This window comes from Salmo salar, chromosome 13 (assembly GCF_965601325.2).
Source record: "Salmo salar chromosome 13, fSalSal1, whole genome shotgun sequence".
In the NCBI taxonomy this organism is placed as follows: Eukaryota; Metazoa; Chordata; class Actinopteri; order Salmoniformes; family Salmonidae; genus Salmo; species Salmo salar.
In genome coordinates this window covers 19,371,485-19,390,484 of record NC_138303.1, presented here as the reverse complement: position 1 = coordinate 19,390,484, position 19,000 = coordinate 19,371,485, and the positions used below count along the sequence as shown (strand labels likewise).

The window sequence follows — 19,000 nt, the reverse complement described above, 5'->3', positions numbered from 1 at the left end:
AGAAGGGCCTTGGTCAGGGAGGTGACCAAAAACCCGATGGTCTCTCTGACAGAGCTCTAGAGTTAAATAGGCTATATAAATACATTTGATTTGATTTAGAGTGGCTCTGTGGAGATGGGAGAAACTTCCAGAAGGACAACCATCTTTGCAGCTCTCCACCAATCAGGCCTTTATGGTAGAGTGGCCACTCCACAGTAAAAGGCACATGACAGCTTGAAGTTTGCCAAAAGGCACCTAAAGAATCTCAGAACATGAGAAACAAGATTTTCTCGCTTGAGAGGATCTGCAGAGAAGAATGGGAGAAACTCCCCACATACAGGTGCCAAGCTTGTAAAGTCATACCATATAAGACTTGAGGCTGTAACCACTGCCAAAGGTGCTTTTTATCAAAGCACTGAGTAAAGGGTCTGTTTACTTATGTAAATGTAATTTTTCTGTTATTTTCTTTTTTTCTCTCCAAAAAATAATGTAAATACCTGTTTTTGCTTTGTCATTATGGGGTATTGTGTGTAGATTGATGAGCGGGAAAAAAACCATTTTAATACATTTTAGAATAAGGCTGTAATGTAACAAAATGTGGAATAAGTCAAGGGGTCTGAATACTTTCCGAATGCACTGTAAATCAAATCAATCAGATGTTATTTGTCCCATGCTTGGTAAACAACAGGTGTAGACTAACATTGAAATGCTTACTGATGGGTCTTTCCCAACAATGATCAGAGTAACATAGAAAAATAATAGAAAGAGAATAACAAAAATAATAAATACACAATGAGTCCCGAGTCCCGAGTCAGGATACCAGTACCGAGTCAGGATACCAGTACTGAGTCAGTGTACTGAGTCAGGGTACCAGTACCGAGTCAGTGTACTAGTACGAGTCAGGTACCAGTACTGAGTCAGTGTACCGAGTCAGGGTACCAGTACAGAGTCAGTGCACCAGTACTGGGTCAGGGCACCAGTACTGAGTCAGGGTACCAGTACCGAGTCAGGGTACCAGTACTGAGTCAGTGTACCGAGTCAGGGTACTAGTACCGAGTCAGTGTACCGAGTCAGGGTACTAGTACCGAGTCAGGGTACCAGTACCGAGTCGGGGTACCAGAACTGAGTAATTGTACCAAGTCAGGGTACCAGTACCGAGTCGGGGTACCAGAACTGAGTAATTGTACCAAGTCAGGGTACCAGTACCGAGTCGGGTTACCAGTACTGAGTCGTGGTACTAGTACTGAATCGATGTGCAGGGGTACGAGGCAATTGAGGTAGATATATACATATAGGTAGGGGTAGAGTGACTAGGCAACAGGATATATAATAAGCTTTGGTTAACTATTTAGCAGTCTTATGGCTTGAGGGTAGAAGCTGTTCAGGGTCCTGTTGGTTCCAGACTTGGTGCATCGGTACTGCTTGCCGTGTTGTAGCTGAGGGGGAAGAGGCGTTCATGACTGTGTTGGTGTGTTTGGACCATGATATGTCCTTAGTGATGTGGACACCAAGGAACTTGAAGCTCTCGACCCACTCCACTACACCTCTGTCGATGTGAATGGGGGTGTGCTCGGCTCTCCGTTTCTTGTAGTCCATGATCAGCTTCTTTGTCTTCTGACATTGAGGGTGACGTTGTTGTCCTGGCACCACACTACCAGGTCACTGACCTCCTCCCTATAGCATGGCTCATCGTCGTCGGTGATCAGGCCTACTACCCTTGTGTCGTCAGCAAACTTAATGATGGTGTTAGAGTCGTGCGAGGCCAGGGAGTACAGGAGGTGACTAAGCACGCACCCCTGAGTAGCCCCCGTGTTTATGGTCAGCGTGGCGAATGTGTTGTTGCCCATCCTCACCACCTGGGAGCAGCCTGTCAGGAAGTCCAGGATCCAGATGCAGAGGGAGGAGTTCAGTCCCAGGGTCCTTAGCTTAGTGAGGAGCTTTGAGGGCACTATGGTGTTGAACGCTGAGCTGTAGTTAAGGAACAACATTCTCGCAGGTGTTCCTTTTATCCAGGTGGGAGAGGGCAGTGTGGAGTGCAATAGAGATTGGGTCATCTGTGGATCTGTTGGGGCGGTATGTGAATTGGAGTGGGTCCAGTGTGTCTGGGATGATGTTGTTGATGTGAGATGACCAGCCTTTCAAAGCATTTCATGGCAACAGATGTGAGTGCTACATGGCGATAGTAATTTAGATAGGTTACCTTCGCGTTCCTGGGCACAGGGCCTATGGTGGTCTGCTTGAAACATGAAGGTATAACAGACTGGGTCAGGGAGAGGTTGTCAGTATGTGCATGTGCTCGCACACATGTAGACTACTGTTCAAAAGTTTGGGGTCACTTAGAAATGTCTTTGTTTTTGAAAGAAAAGCACATTTTTTTGTCCATTGAAATGACATCAAATTGATCAGAAATTCAGTGTAGACATTGTTAATGTTGTAAATGACTATTGTAGCTGTAAACGGCAGATTTTTTATGGAATATCTACATAGGCGTACAGAGGCTCATTATCAGCAACATTCACTCCTTTGTTCCAATGGCATGTTGTGTTAACTAATCCAAGTTTATCATTTTAAAAGGCTAATTGATCATTAGAAAACCCTTTTGCAATTATGTTAGCACAGCTGAAAACTGTTGTTCTGATTAAAGAAGCAATTAAACTGGCCTTCTTTAGACTAGTTGAGTATCTGGAGTATCAGCATTTGTGGGTTCGATTACAGGCTCAAAATGCCCAGAAACAATTAACTTTCTTCTAAAACTCATCAGTCTATTCTTGTTCTGAGAAATAAAGGCTATTCCATGCGAGAAATTGCCAAGAAACTGAAGATCCCGTAGAACGCTGTGTACTACTCCCTTCGCAGAACAGCGCAAACTGGCTCTAACCAGAATAGAAAGAGGAGTGGGAGGCCCCGGTGCACAACTGAGCAAGAGGACAAGTACATTAGAGTATCTAGTTTGAGAAACAGACGCCTCACAAGTCCTCAACTGGCAGCTTCATTAAATAGTACACGCAAAACACCAGTCTCAACGTCAACAGTGAAGAGGCGACTCCGGGATGCTGGCCTTCTAGGCAGAGTTGCAAAGAAAAAGCCATATCTCAGACTGGCCAATAAAAAGAAAAGATTAAGATGGGCAAAAGAACACAGACACTGGACAGAGGAAATCTGCCTTGAAGGCCAGCATCCCGGAGGAGCCTCTTCACTGTTGACGTTGAGACTGGTGTTTTGCATACAGTATGTGACTTCAACAGGTGTGCACTTGTCGGAGTCTTGTACGTCCAGTACATTTGTACTAACGTACAGACCTACGGCTATGTTTTGTAAAGAACTTAACTGTCTGTTTGTTTAAGCTATGTCTTGTGCTAGTTTTCCTGAATCTACACTTCATGTGTGTATGTGTATGCCCTGTGTGCTGTGTCTTGTTGCAACATGGAGCGAAAGTTTGTTGTTATGTCAGGGAGGATGCCGTTCACAGATGACACCTAACACCATAACATTACCCTCCATATTGGAGAGCAGGCCAAGGTTCCCGAGGGTCTGGAATCCTGTTCACACACACACTCAAACACACACACACACACACACACAAATACATACACGCACACACACAGCCCTCTCACAAACATCCACACAACCCCAATGGGTTTGGGCTTGTCAGTGTTGAGATACACAGTCTTATTGGCTTGCTGTGAGGACCAGAGGTCATATTTACCTGACCAAGAAATTAGTACATTGAAGTTTGGACCATCAGGAACCTTTCAGTAAGGTTTTTTGGTTGCTTAACAGCAGGCCTACATGTTAGTTTTACTTGTATTACTCAGTGCCCACAGGATTAGCCAGTATCTCTTACCAAATCTGAGACAAAGGTTTATTGTTAAGCATGGGTGTAATGGTAAGTAGTCAATCTGGTTTATGAGCAGATATTCACATTCTTCTAGATCAGACAGGACATGGCAGACAGGACTCAATGTCCTCCACAGAGACTCTGAACTGAATCACTATGATACAAATGTGAGTTAGTGTAGAGAGACATAGGGAGAGAGACAGAGACAGAGAGAGGGGGAGAGAGACAGAGAGAGAGGGAGAGAGACAGAGAGAGAGGGAGAGAGACAGAGGGAGAGAGAAAGACCAAGAGAGTGAGAAAGAGAGAGAAAGAGCGAGAGACAGAGAAACTAAGCTGCACTTCCTAACCTCCTGCCAAATGTATGACCATGTTAGAGACACATATTTCCCTCAGATTACACAGACCCACAAAGAATTTGAAAACAAACCCAATTTTAATAAACTCCCATATCTACTGGGTGAAATACCACAGTGTGCCATCACAGCAGCAAGATTTGTGACCTGTTGCCACAAGAAAAGGTCAATCAGTGAAGAACAAACACCATTGTAAATACAACCTGTTTATTCATTTTCCATTTAGTTTATTATCTATTTCACCTGTTTTGACAATGTAAACATATGTTTTCCATGCCAATAAAGCCCTTAAATTGAATTGAATTGAAATTGAGAAAGAGAGAGTGAGGGAGGGAGGGAGGGAGAGCGAGAGAGCGAGAGAGAGCTAAAGGGAGATATTGAAATTGAGAGATAGTGAGAGAGAGAGAGTGAGGCAGAGAGAGTGAGGGAGAGAGAGACACTGACTAGTGTACATACTGACCAGTGTGCATACTGTACTGTGAGTACAGACGTGGGCAGGGGAGATTGTGTGTGTGTGTGTGTGTGTGTGTGTGTGTGTGTGTGTGTGTGTGTGTGTGTGTGTGTGTGTGTGTGTGTGTGTGTGTGTGTGTGTGTGTGTGTGTGTGTGTGTGTTTTGAACACAGACCCAGATCAAAGCTAACAGAACAGGTTGTGTCAGTGTCCTGTAGGCTACATGCTCTCCAGTAAGCCTTGCTCTCTCTGACAGTACCACTGAAGGAAGACAGGAGAGACCAGCCCCATGGCAATGTGAGCTTTAGTGGTCTAAACTGAAGACAGGAGAGACCAGCCCCATGGCAATGTGAGCTTTAGTGGTCTAAACTGAAGACAGGAGAGACCAGCCCCATGGCAATGTGAGCTTTAGTGGTCTAAACTGAAGACAGGAGAGACCAGCCCCATGGCAATGTGAGCTTTAGTGGTCTAAACTGAAGACAGGAGAGACCAGCCCCATGGCAATGTGAGCTTTAGTGGTCTAAACTGAAGACAGGAGAGACCAGCCCCATGGCAATGTGAGCTTTAGTGGTCTAAACTGAAGACAGGAGAGACCAGCCCCATGGCAATGTGAGCTTTAGTGGTCTAAACTGAAGGCAAGATGATAAGGCTACAGGCCTGTATAGTTACCAAGTGCTAAGCAACACTCTTTCACAGGTATACAATGGCAGGCAGGCACGTACACACACACGTACACACACACACACACACACACACACACACACACACACACACACACACACACACACACACACACACACACACACCTCACCTCTCCCTGATACCTGCACTGTGATAACACCATGTACACAAACATGGAGCAGATAGTCTGTCTGTCTGCTATCTTTGACCCTGGTGTTTGTTACAGCTCAGTTACTATATAAGCCCTATTGATTACCAGCCTGGGACAAAAGCTATTTCAACCATAATCAAATTATTTTATTTCAGTCCCCTTAACTCCTACAGTCCCAGCATGTTTTGGACTTCTAACCCCTTTAAAGCATTGTATGTTTGAGCTACAGACTGGGTTGTACCTATAAGGGCACAAGGCCAGACCCAGATGCAGACACGAGAGGCAGATGGTTTGAGCGCTGATATTTATTAAACAATCCAAAAGGGTAGGTAAGAGAATGGTCGTGGACAGGCAAAAGGTCAAAACCAGTTCAGAGTCCAGGAGGTACAGAGTGGCAGGCAGGCTTGAGGTCAGGGCAGGCAGAATGGTCAGGCAGACGGCGACAGAGTCCAGAAAACAGGCAAGGGTCAAAACCCAGGAGGACAGGCAAAAGAGAAAAGAAGCAGGAGTACAGGAAAACCGCTGGTTGACTTGAAAAACATTCAAGACGAACTGGCACAGAGAGACAGGAAACACAGGGATATATACACAGAGAGACAGGAAACACAGGGATATATACACAGAGAGACAGGAAACACAGGGATATATACACAGAGAGACAGGAAACACAGGGATATATACACAGAGAGACAGGAAACACAGGGATATATACACCAGGGATAATAAGCGACACCTGGAGGGGGTGGAGACAATCACAAGACAGGTGAAACAGATCAGGGTGTGACAGTACCATTGGATTCGATAGATTTCTTCTGCATCCATTGAAACCTGTGTGATTAGTCTGTGATTATCAGGGGCTGAACTAGAGTGGTGTTTGTGAGACAAGGGTGGATCCTGAAGGGGCCCAGGGTCGGGTATTTTTACAAAAACTGTCGAGTCCTAAAAGGGTTTGAGCTACAAACTATTGAAATCTATCCATGAAAAGCTCAGACTCTCACGAACACGCACACGTTTTGCTCTAAACAAGAGTCGCTAGAAGGTAAGGGGTTCTTCTACATAGATCACAGGAAATCCCAGGACATAGTTTCTATAATACTGTATTAAGCTCACATAATTGCTGTATCAAACTCCAAACTCCACACAGTTGTCACTGACTAGTTGGATACTAATTTATCACTGAGCAAACAGCACAGCCATTACTTAGTTGCTGATCAGCAAGAGCAGAGCATGCTGGGGCTCAGGGTTGGAACATCCATTACAGTGTGTTGACCAGCCTTGTTTCATTTACACCATCCCAACAGCTATCTTAGAAATAGAACTGTGCCCTGTGCTTCTCCGTGCATGCACTTCATAGCCTATAGGCTATGGATCATGTGATTGAGACCACACCAAATAGGCTATAGGCGCACTTGATATTTCACGCCCAGCTGACAATCAGAGATGAAGGGGGGCATCAGGCACACATCCATATATAGCCTAATAAGCAACTAATTCTAAAACTCTGAGAAATATAGAAATGTCATCAATTCCAAATTAAAATGACCCTCCCCTGAACTAGATTAAAAAAATTCTTAACCTTCCGCTTGACTGAAATGGAAAAAGCATGACCCTCCCCCATTTTCCTCCAGGTACCCATTTCCTCCAGGTACCCTTCCTTGTAGCTCAGTTGGTAGAGCATGGTGTTTGCAACGCCAAGGGTTGTGGGTTCGATTCCCACGGGGGGCCACCACAGGAATTTTTTTTTATGAAATGTATGCATTCACTACTGTAAGTCGCTCTGGATAAGAGCGTCTGCAAAATGACTAAAATGTACATTTTACATTTTAGTCATTTACCAGACGCTCTTATCCAGAGCGACTTACAGTAGTGAATGCATACATTTCATACATTTTTTTTTCTGTGCTGGCCCCCCGTGGGAATCGAACCCACAACCCTGGTGTCGCAAACACCATGCTCTACCAACTGAGCTACAGGGAAGGCTATGTAAATGTATATCAAATTACATCCATCCCTGAATGAAAAGCTGGGTTCTCAGGACTGAAACCCAAAAATACCTCTTGTGAAATGTGATTCATAAAGGTTCTCACAATAACCCAGACCAGAGAGTCTTTTGTTGTCAACTGGACTTCAAAACTCTCATCAAGAACACAGAGAAGTGATAGACTTCCTCACTCGTTCCCTCCTCTTCTTCTGAACTACAATTACTGTTTTTACAGAATACTGACTGGATTCCTACACTTCTCCCAGCAAGCACCTAGGGGCTGGTAGAGGAAGTAGGGGAAAGGTCACTGGGCTGATGTGTGTGTGTGTAGGCTATGTATGTATGTGTGTGTGCATTTAGCACAGTTGCTCTTTGCTATCACGCCTGCCCCTACCCTTCCTTACCCCGCAATGGTACATGAGGGCAAACTTAAGTTTGTAAGCAACAGGTTGGGTGTGTTAGTGGATGGTTAGTATATTCATTCAGCAAGGAAAACAATGCAGAAAAGGGGGAGTATGTTACATATGTGTACTGTTCATTTATTGCATTAAACATTTGTTAGATGGAACAAAGGGAGCATACAGCTGCTGATGAGACTGAGGTTATGCTCACATATATCTGCCTACTATGCTTCATTATAAATTGGGTGGTTCCAGCCCTGAATGCTGATTGGCTGAAAGCCGTGGTATATGAGACCGTATACCACGGGTATGACAAAACATTTATTTGTACTGTTCTAATTACATTCGGAAACAGTTTATAATAGCAATAAGGCACCTCTGGGGTTTGTGTTATATGGACAATATACCACGGCTAAGGGCTGTATCCAGGTACCTTGGTCGTGGTATATTGGCCATATACCACACCCCCTCGGGCCTTATTGCTTAACTATATACCCAGACCTGTTTTCTGTACTCAGCTTTAGGAACAAGAGGGATCACAGAGCTATGTGTGCTTTTGATAAGAGATGGATTCACAGGAAAGAGAAATAGAACAGCTGACAGAGAAAACTCAAAGGCTCAGTGTCCCTCATTGTGTCTGTGGAGGTTTTGCCCACATTTGACCTTTTAAGACATATACGGGCAACTCTGGTCCTAGAGGGCCGCAGTGTTCAGGCTTTTGTTCAAGCCAAGCCCTAACAGGTCAGACAAAGCACCCTTCAGAAGAATATACCCGATGAACAGAGGTATTTGCTGTAAGGTAGGGAGGGAGGTAGATAGAGAGATGGATGGAGTGATGGATAGAGAGATGGATCTGCAGGGTTGCCTATACGGAGGGAAGCACAAACAGGGGAAACCTGATGACATAACACACTCTCATGTGATGGGTGGAGGAGGAGGAGGAAGGGGGAGGAGTCTATGGTACAGGGAGGGGAGGAGGCGGAGTTGGAGGGGTTAAGGACAAGAAAAGGAATTCATAATGTGCAGTTTCATGTTGTAGCATTATGTTTCTCTATACATTTACCAAGTGTTTATGTTTGCAGCATGTGCGCTGGTGAAATCATTGAGTAAATATAGCCCATTATTTAATCTGGACCAACAGTCTAATGTATGACCTGCAGTTCACTGAACCTCAGTCTCTTCTCATTACTTTTAGGACTACCTCTCTTTTCACCCTATTCCATATTTGCACTGGAATGTGACAACCCTACCTAGTCTAAGTAACTCCCTCTTGCTAACCCTACCCCAGTCTCAGCCCTCCGAGCCCTTCTCCCCCCTTCCCCCTCTTGTCAGACCTCTCTACCCCTTTATCCCCTCTCCTCTCAGCCCCTCTCTCTCCCTCTCTACCATGTCTCTCTCCCCCTCTCCACCATGTCTCCCTCTCCCTCTCTTCCTCTCTACCATGTCTCTCTCTCCCTCTCCACCATGTCTCTCTCCCCCTCTCCACCATGTCTCCCTCTCTTCCTCTCCACCATGTCTCTCTCCCCCTCTCCACCATGTCTCCCTCTCTTCCTCTCCACCATGTCTCTCTCCCCCTCTCTACCATGTCTCTCTCCCCCTCTCTACCATGTCTCTTTCTCCCTCTCTACCATGTCTCACCCTCCCTCTCTACCATGTCTCTCTTTCCCTCTCCACCATGTCTCTCTCTCTCTCTCTGCCCTGCCTCCTCTCAGACTCATTCCCCTCCCTCTCTCCCTTATCTCCCTCTCTACCCTCTCCTCAGTGTGAGTGTCCTGGCTCATGATAAGTGTACAGCCACAGCAGAGAGGTCAGGATAACTCTTTCTATCAGTATCACCAGAGACATGCCAGTGGCCATGGCCTGCTTATAGGCCTACTAGAAACAAATTCAGGCCAATGAACACACAGCAGTAACACACAGGCCATGCAGTGGTATTCATTACAGCAATTAATTACAAAACATACAGAACAGTTCATAGTTCATGGCTCGTCATAGGGCATAACACAACCCAACATATTTAGAGTTGCCATGCCGCCTATGTTTAATTAGAGTTCTCTTTCAGCCTGGCTTATTGGATCAGGAACAACTGGTTTTTAATCATAGTCTGCGGTGTGTGTGTGTTCTCTCTCTGGGCTGACTTGGTCAATCCCTTGTAAGGGCTAATGTTTCCTGTTCAGTCTACTCAGCTGTGTCCCATGCCTCTGAGGCCCCAATCCTCTGCCTGTTAGGAAGGAAAAGAACCAGGGGACAGTGTAGACAGTTGCAGTGCACCCTGCAGCCTGTCCAAAATATATATTCCCTTCCTCGACTGGATAGGCTTCCATCATAATGCTCAGTGTTCATACCTTTGGACTCCAAGGAAGTCACATAACAGTATTCACAGCAGGAAGAGAAAGACATGGGCCCCTTTGAACACATGCAGGTACATTTCTCTTTGCTAGCCATCGACAGCATCATGCTTTGTTAATTTCAAAAAAGCTTTTGATGCAATTTGGCATGAGTGTCTGCTATACAAACTGATGGACAGTGGTGTTGGGGGAAAAACATACCACATTATAAAATCCATGTACACAAACAAAAAGTGTGTGGTTAAAATTGGCAAAAAACACACATTTCTTTCCACAGGGTCATGGGGTGAGACAAGGATGCGGCTTAAGCCCCACCCTCTTCAAAATATATATCAACAAATTGGCAAGGGCACAAGAACAGTGCAGCACCCGGCCTCACCCTACTAGAATCTGAAGTCAAATGTCTACTGTTTGCTGATGACCTGGTGCTTCTGTCCCCAACCAAGGCCCTGACAGTAAATCTCAGTAAGACAAAAAGAATGGTGTTCCAAAAAAGGTCCAGTTGCCAGGACCACAAATTCCATTCTAGACACCGTTGCCCTAGAGCACACAAAAAACTATATATACCTTGGGCTAAATATCAGCGCCACAGGTAACTTCCACAAAGCTGTGAACGATCTGAGAAACAAGGCAGGAAGGTATTCAATGCCATCAAAAGGAACATAAAATTGAATCAGTTATAGTCATTGCCCTTTATGGTTGTGAGGTCTGGGGTCTGCTCACCAAACAAGAATTCACAAAATGGGACAAACACCAAATTGAGACTGCATGCAGAATTTTACAAAAAATATCCTCCGTGTACAATGTGAAACACCAAATAATGCATGCAGAGCAGAATTAGGCCAATACCCGCTAATTATCAAAATCCAGAAAAGAGCCGTTAAATTCTACAACCACCTAAAAGGAAGTGATTCCCAAACCTTCAATAACAAAGCCATCACCTACAGAGAGTTGAACCTAGAGAAGAGTACACGAAGCAAGCTGGTCCTGGGTCTCTTTTCACAAACACAAACAGACCCCACTGAGCCCCAGGACAGCAACACAATTAGACCCAAACAAATCATGAGAAAACCAAAAGATAATTTCTTGACACATTGGAAATATTTTTTTTTTTAAAGAACAAAATAGAATGCTATTTGTCCCTAAACAGAATAGCTGACCACTGTGACTGACCTAAAATTAAGGAAAGCTTTGACTTGTACAGACTCAGTGAACATAGCCTTGCTATTGTGAAAGGCTAACGTAAGCAGACCTGTCTCTCAAGAGAAGACAGGCTATGTGCACACTGCCCACAAAATAAGGTGGAAACTGAGCTGCACTTCCTAACCTCCTGCCAAATGTATGACCATATTAGAGACACATATTTCCCTCAGATTACAAAGACCCACAAAGAATGCGAAAACAAAACCAATTTTGATAAACTCCCATATCTATTGGGTGAAATACCACAGTGGGCCATCACAGCAGCAAGATTTGTGACCTGTTGCCACAAGAAAAGGGCAACCCGATCTACGCCCGCTGTACCTCCATTTTTTCTTTACGCGAATGACGGGGATTTGGGCCTGGTCTCGAGAAACAGTATATCCTTCACGTCGGACTCATTAAAGAAAAGATCTTTGTCCAGTTCGATGTGAATAATCACTTTCTGACATCCAGAAGCTCTTTTCGAGACGGAAGCAAAACATTATGTACGAAATAAGTTACAAATAATGCGAAAAACACACAAAATAGCACAGTTAGTAGGGAGCCCGTAAAACGGCAGCCAATCCCCTCCGGCGCCATTCCATATATTTCCCATGCCAATAAAACCCCCTTAAATTGAAATTGAAATTGAATTGAGAGAGAGAGAGAGCGAGAGAGAGAGAGAGATATGGGGGAGAGAGTCAACCTCCTCTCTCCCTTCCCCCCCTTCCACTCCTCCTCTCCTTTAGCTCTACTAAAATCCTCACTCCATGCGTCCGATTCTGTGGGTCTGTCCCTACATGGCTAACACAAGTAGGGCTGCAGGTGGGTGTCCTTGGCAGGGCTGAGAGCGTGGCTGGGGGACAAGCTGTGCTAGCTGGGGATCAGCGGGGAGAGGCCATGGTCCTTTCCACGGCCCTCTGGAGGATATTAGGAAACAGGGCTATTTTAATCTCCCACTGGATTAGAATATCATGGCTGATGAGAAAATGCTGGTCTCCACCCGATCATGCATGCATGTATGCATGCATATACACACACACACACACACACTCTTTCTCCCCCTTAGTCTCTCTCTCTCACTCTCTCACCAGGGTCTGTATTTGCACTGTGGGAAGATCGGCTGTTTCCCCAATCTCATTACAGTGAACCAAAATACAGCCTTCAGCTAAAAATAGCCTGGATTATATAAAAAAGAAATGTGTATCTATAAATAATCTGTATGTTTGTTTTTCATTTATTGTGCATTTTTTATGAAGAGAACAGAAGAAAACATGAATGGAAGAAATTAATGTACTTTGTGGTATATGTCTCCTCAAAAATAGAAACAAAAGTGAATATTAATGTAAAATATAAATACAAATTCTATACTCATGACAAAAAAAAATATCCAAAGCCAATTACAACAAACATCCACAAGACACACACACACACACACACACACACACACACACACACACACCTAATGAACACAAGGTCAAGGGTTAAGACTGTGCACCTCAAATCATATTGCATAACAGTCAAACAGAAATATCCTGGCTGTCTATTGGCTTCTCTTTCACAGGACATATAAGGACTGACACCTGCCTGCAGGGAAAGCACATAAAGCCTGTTGCATAAGTTCTTGTAGGGGAGGGGATGTAGCTCAGTGGTAGAGCGCATGCTTTGCATGTATGAGGCCCCGGGTTCAATCCCCGGCATCTCCAGGATGTATTTTGTCTAAATGAAAGGAGAAGACAATCTTTGCAGCCAAATCTTCAAATTGATTGTGATAGGAGCAATTGGATAAAGATTTTTAAAAGAAATGTGAACACTAACAAGGCATTACTTTTGCCTACTCATCCTATACATTACATCATCAAACAGCGCCTTTATTCAGCAAGATTAAAAAAATCCTCATATATATATATATATATATATATATATATAAATAAATAAATAAATAAATAAATGATTGGCTCTTATTTTCAACTTTGAGTTGGGGATGCCGTTTAGTCATATTTAGTTATGCATTCCTTGTTTGGTGACCAGACCGTTTACAACTGAATGCTCTCTGTCCCTCCTTCGGAACGACCACAATAACCAAGGAACCATCAGATAAACCGAACAACCCACCAACCTCTGGCTCTGCTGCCACAACAACCTCGCAAGGACACGACAACTCAACATGGACAAAATAACACAACATGGACACAACAACCCAACAAGGACACGACAACCCAACATGGACAAAATAACACAACATGGACACACAACCCAACAAGGACACAACAACCACAACATGGACACAACAACCCAACAAGGACACAACAACCCAACAAGGACACAACAACCACAACAAGGACACAACAACATGGACACAACAACCCAACATGGACACAACAACCACAACATGGACACAACAACCCAACATGGACACAACAACCACAACATGGACACAACAACCCAACATGGACACAACAACCCAACATGGACACAACAACCCAACAAGGACACAACAACCCAACAAGGACACAACAACCCAACAAGGACACAACAACCCAACAAGTACACAACAACCCAACAAGGACACAACAACCCAACAAGGACACGACAACCCAACAAGGACACGACAACCCAACAAGGACACGACAACCCAACAAGGACACGACAACCCAACAAGGACACGACAACCCAACAAGGACACGACAACCCAACAAGGACACGACAACCCAACAAGTACACGACAACCCAACAAGTACACAACAACCCAACAAGGACACAACAACCCAACAAGGACACAACAACCCAACAAGGACACAACAACCCAACAAGGACACAACAACCTAACAAGGACACAACAACCCAACAACTACAACAACCCAACAAGGACACAACAACCCAACAAGGACACAACAACCCAACAAGGACACAACAACCACCACAACAAGGACACAACAACCACCACAACAAGGACACAACAACCACCACAACAAGGACACAACAACCCAACAAGGACACAACAACCCAACAAGGACACAACAACCCAACAAGGACACGACAACCCAACAAGTACACAACAACCCAACAAGGACACAACAACCCAACAAGGACACAACAACCCAACAAGGACACAATAACCTAACAAGGACACAACAACCCAACAAGGACACAACAAGGACACAACAACCCAACAAGGACACAACAACCCAACAAGGACACAACAAGGACACAATAACCCAACAAGGACACAATAACCTAACAAGGACACAACAACCCAACAACTACAACAACCCAACAAGGACACGACAACCACAACAACCCAACAAGGACACAACAACCCAACATGGATACAACAACCCAACAAGAAACAGGGAGAAGAGACGTAAACAAGGCAAAACATATGTGAAAAGGACACCATGTTCTTTTGGGCTCTGGGTAGAATTTACCCAGATTTAGGATCAGCTTACCCTCTCCAAATCCCAAGTTTAACTGTTAGAGAGATGAAAGCTCAACTGACCGTAGATCAGTGTCCTAGCTTTAGTGTGGACAGTTGGACAGGACATCCTATCCTCCATGGAACTGGAGTATGCTGGGGGATCATCGTACTGTCCTTCCTGTGACTGACTGACCCACTTTGCCAAGTACATTTGGTCACTGGAAGTCACTTGAAGCTTTCGACCAGGTCGTAGCTTTCAACATGAAGCCTAAACCGGGCCGCAATCTGCTATGTTACAAAGGGAATACTCACATTCAGAATGTGTAATGATTGTGGGGAATCGATAAAGACAGTATTGTAGCACCCGAAAGGGAATTATCTTGTTCACATAGAGACACTTCCCAGCAGTTTAGGGTTAAAGCTGTAGGGACTTGTGAATTCAGAGAGCGAGAGTGAGACTTTACTCTTGTCTCCGTGTGCGGTTAATTGACCATTGTGGGAATGGGTGATTCACCAGTTTGATTCAACAGAAAGAGCGAGGGGGCATAGGAGGAGACCATTGACTTATATAAATATTGAAGAGGCCACATAGCAGGCAGAGCTCAGTCAGCCAATTACATGGGTAAAGAAAAGTTGTCATATCTCTCAGATATGGGACAGACACTTCAAAACCTTATTCCTTACGATTTATTTTGAACTGTCTGTTTTGCCATGTACACGTGCTATTCAATGCATTTCTATGGGCAATGGTAGTAAAGGCCAAATTAAATGTTTCATCAAATAACTCTACATTTGCAATGCAAAGTTATGCCTGCTAGATGCGTTTATAAGACAGGATAAAAGCAATACAAACACCATGTAGCCTACTAGCAGGTTCAAACATAATGTCCGACACAAACATGAAGACGTACAATGCCTTTACAAAGTATTCATACGGTCACATTGACTTTTTCCACATTTTGTTGTGTTACAATTATCTGTAAGTTCCCTCAGTCATAAATGAGATATTTCTGTATTAAATTTTCTATAATTTGCAAACATTTCTAAAACATGTTTTCATTTTGTCATTATGGGTTATTGAGGCTAGATGGGTGAGAAAAATAATATATTTAATCCATTTTGAATTCAGGCTGTAACACAACAAAATGTGGAATAAGTCAAGGGGTGTGAATACTTTCTGAAGGCACTGTAGATGCATGTTTGTTTTTATATTACTCAGTAAAAACAGCAATGTTTAGTTTGTGGTTGTACAGTATGTGACTCAGTCAGATAGGTGTGGTAGGCCTACTGTCGTCAGGGGAGATCGGTGTGGTAGGCCTACTGTAGTCAGGGGAGATAGGTGTGGTAGGCCTACTGTAGTCAGGGGAGATAGGTGTGGTAGGTCTACTGTCGTCAGGGGAAGGGTTATAACATTCAACCTGTCTGAAGTCTATTGGTCAGCATTGCACAATATTGATCTTTTAATGTTAGGGCAAGGCACAACATACACATTCCACAGTGTCTCATCATTCGCATGCAGTACTTTCTGTGTGTGACTGTGCTTGTGTGTGTGTGTGTGTGTGTGTGTGTGTGTGTGTGTGTGTGTGTGTGTGTGTGTGTGTGTGTGTGTGTGTGTGTGTGTGTGTGTGTGTGTGTGTGTGTGTGTGTGTGTGTGTGTGTGTGTGTGTGTGTGTGTGTGTCTGAGGTATCATTAGCCATTGTAAGAAGGCCGCTCCCTGTATGTTGTCTGGGTTGTCTAGAAAGGTCTCAGGTAATAAACAGTCACCAAGTTAAAGGAATCAGATCAACTTAATACAATTATTTAGATTTATACTACACTAGGAATCTGTGTTATACTCGGTTTGAATTTCCCGTTTGTGATTGATTATGTTCCTGGCCAACCGCTGGCCTGAGACGTCACATAACTAGCCTTCTATCACCCTCTTGTGGTTCAATGGCAGAAAACGCCCACTTCAATTCAGTTACACAATTGGCCAATAGATGGAGACCCTTTACAGAGCTCTATATTCCAGGCAGTAGTGTATCTCTAAATAATGTGAAGTGGCCTCTGCTTTCTCCCTGTTCTCTCTGTAATTAGACTTTCAAATGATTGATGATGAAACACAGGCAACCAGAATTCTAACCCTCTTAGACATTCATAAATTCTGCAAAGCTGAATAATGATGATGCATATTCATCTATGTCATTTCCATTTCCAAGAACTTAAAAAAAATGATATGATGATTTTTCTCTGTTGCTGTGTTGCTCTGTTGCTGTGTTGCTCTGTTGCTGTGTTGCTGTCGAACCCCGTTCAGTGGGACAGTGGACTAATCTTTACATGGCATTACATCCTGCATGCAGTCCCAGCATCACAGCATCCCAGATATGGATCAAGATACTTTGAAGTGGAGTTAGTGGTCTTCCTGTCAAGATAACCTCTAGCCTAAGATGGATATCACTTGACCCCCACTAGGAATCTGGCCCTTGGTAATCATTTCACTTATCCTCAGTTACTGTAGATCTCCAGAAAGCAGAAGTTAATGTCTTTGGGCTGTATAACCTACCCATATCAAGGCACAACGGGGGACACAGGGGACGGGGGACACAGGAGGCAGATGGTTGGAATCTTACAATGTTTATTAATCCAAAGGGCTAGGCAAAAATAAGCGACACCTGGAGGGGGTGGAGACAATCACAAGGCCAGGTGAAACAGATCAGGGCGTGACCCCTTGGCGTCCTACCTGGGCGCATACTTGGCTGACCGGGGTGTCGGCGGTGGAAATCTGCGATGAGGGCCGGGTCCAAGATGTTTTTAGCAGGAACCCAGCACCTCTCCCCCGGGCCATAACCCTCCCAGTCAACCAGGTACTGGAAACCCCTGCCCCGTGGTCGAACCTTCAGGAGGCGTCTCACCGTATTCGCTGGCTGGCCACCGATAACCCGGGGGGAGGGATGGGCCTGTAGACAGAAGACAAAGGACAGTGAAAGACAGGTTTAATCCAAGACACATGGAAGGTAGGGTGAATACGGAGGGTACAGGGTAACACAAGACGGACAGCAGTGGAACTCAGGACTCTGGAGATGGGAAAAGGACCAATGAACCGGGGAGACAGCTTGCGGGACTATAACCGAAGGGGCAGATCCTGAGTTGAAAGCCATACCCTCTGCCCAATGTGGTAGCGGGGAGCTGGGGTCCGGCGACAGTCCGCTTGTCAACAATACCTGGAGTTGGTCTTGAGAATAGCCGCCCTGGCTCTTCTCCAGGTACGTCGACGGTAGCGGAAAAACATCTGGGCCGAGGGTACGCTGACATCCTGCTCTTGTTCAGGGAAGAGTGGAGGCTGATACCCCATGGAGCACTCGAAAGGGGAGAGTCCCGTGGCAGAACTGGGAAGAGTGTTCCGGGCAAACTCCACCCAGACCAGTTGACGGCTCCAGGTAGTGGGGTTAGTTGAGACCAGGCACCTTAAGGTGGTCTCCAGGTCTTGGTTGGCTCTCTCCGATTGACCATTAGTTTGGGGATGGAATCCAGATGACAGGCTGGGTGACGACCCAATAAGGGTGCAGAATGAGACGAGAACCCCCGATCGGAGACCATGTCTACCGGGAGTCCATGGATCCGGATGACATGCTGCACCATAAGCTCGGGTGTCTCCTTGGCAGAAGGTAGTTTGGGGAGAGGGATGAAATGGGCGGCCTTGGAGAACAGGGCCAATAACCGTTAGAATGACAGTGTTGCCATCAGACGGAGGGAGCCCAGTGACAAAGTCCAGAGATATGAGACCAGGGACGATGAGGAACCGGTCGTGGCTGCAGGAGGCCAGAAGGAGCTTGCCGGGGAGTCTTGTTTTGAGCACACACAGTGCATGCGGTGACGAAGACAGAAATGTCAGGGACCATTGTGGGCCACCGGAAATGTGGTCGAAGGCAGGCTAGTGTACGGTGGGACCCTGGATGACAGGCCAGCCTGGAGGAATGAGCCCATTCCAGGACCCGGGACCGGACTGGGTTAGAGACAAACAGCCAGTTAGCCGGGCCCTCTTCAAGTACAGGTTGGGAGCGTTGCGCCTCATGAACCAGGTTCTCAATACCCCAATCCACAGTTGCAGCAAGGCATGAGGTAGGGAGAATGGTTTCGGAAGTCGAGGGTGTGGCAGAGGAACTGTATAGGTGGGGATAGAGCATCAGGCTTCACATTTTCATACCCAGAACGGTAGGAAATGGTAAAGTTTAATCTGG

At 45.1% G+C, this 19,000-nt stretch overlaps 1 non-coding gene across 1 annotated transcript; it reads left to right on the top strand.

Moving 5' to 3' along the window:
• Window positions 1-12,998: 12,998 nt before the first annotated feature.
• trnaa-ugc (transfer RNA alanine (anticodon UGC)) lies at window positions 12,999-13,070 on the top strand. Its single transcript has one exon. It is a non-coding gene; the product is annotated as a tRNA-Ala (tRNA).
• Window positions 13,071-19,000: the final 5,930 nt, after the last annotated feature.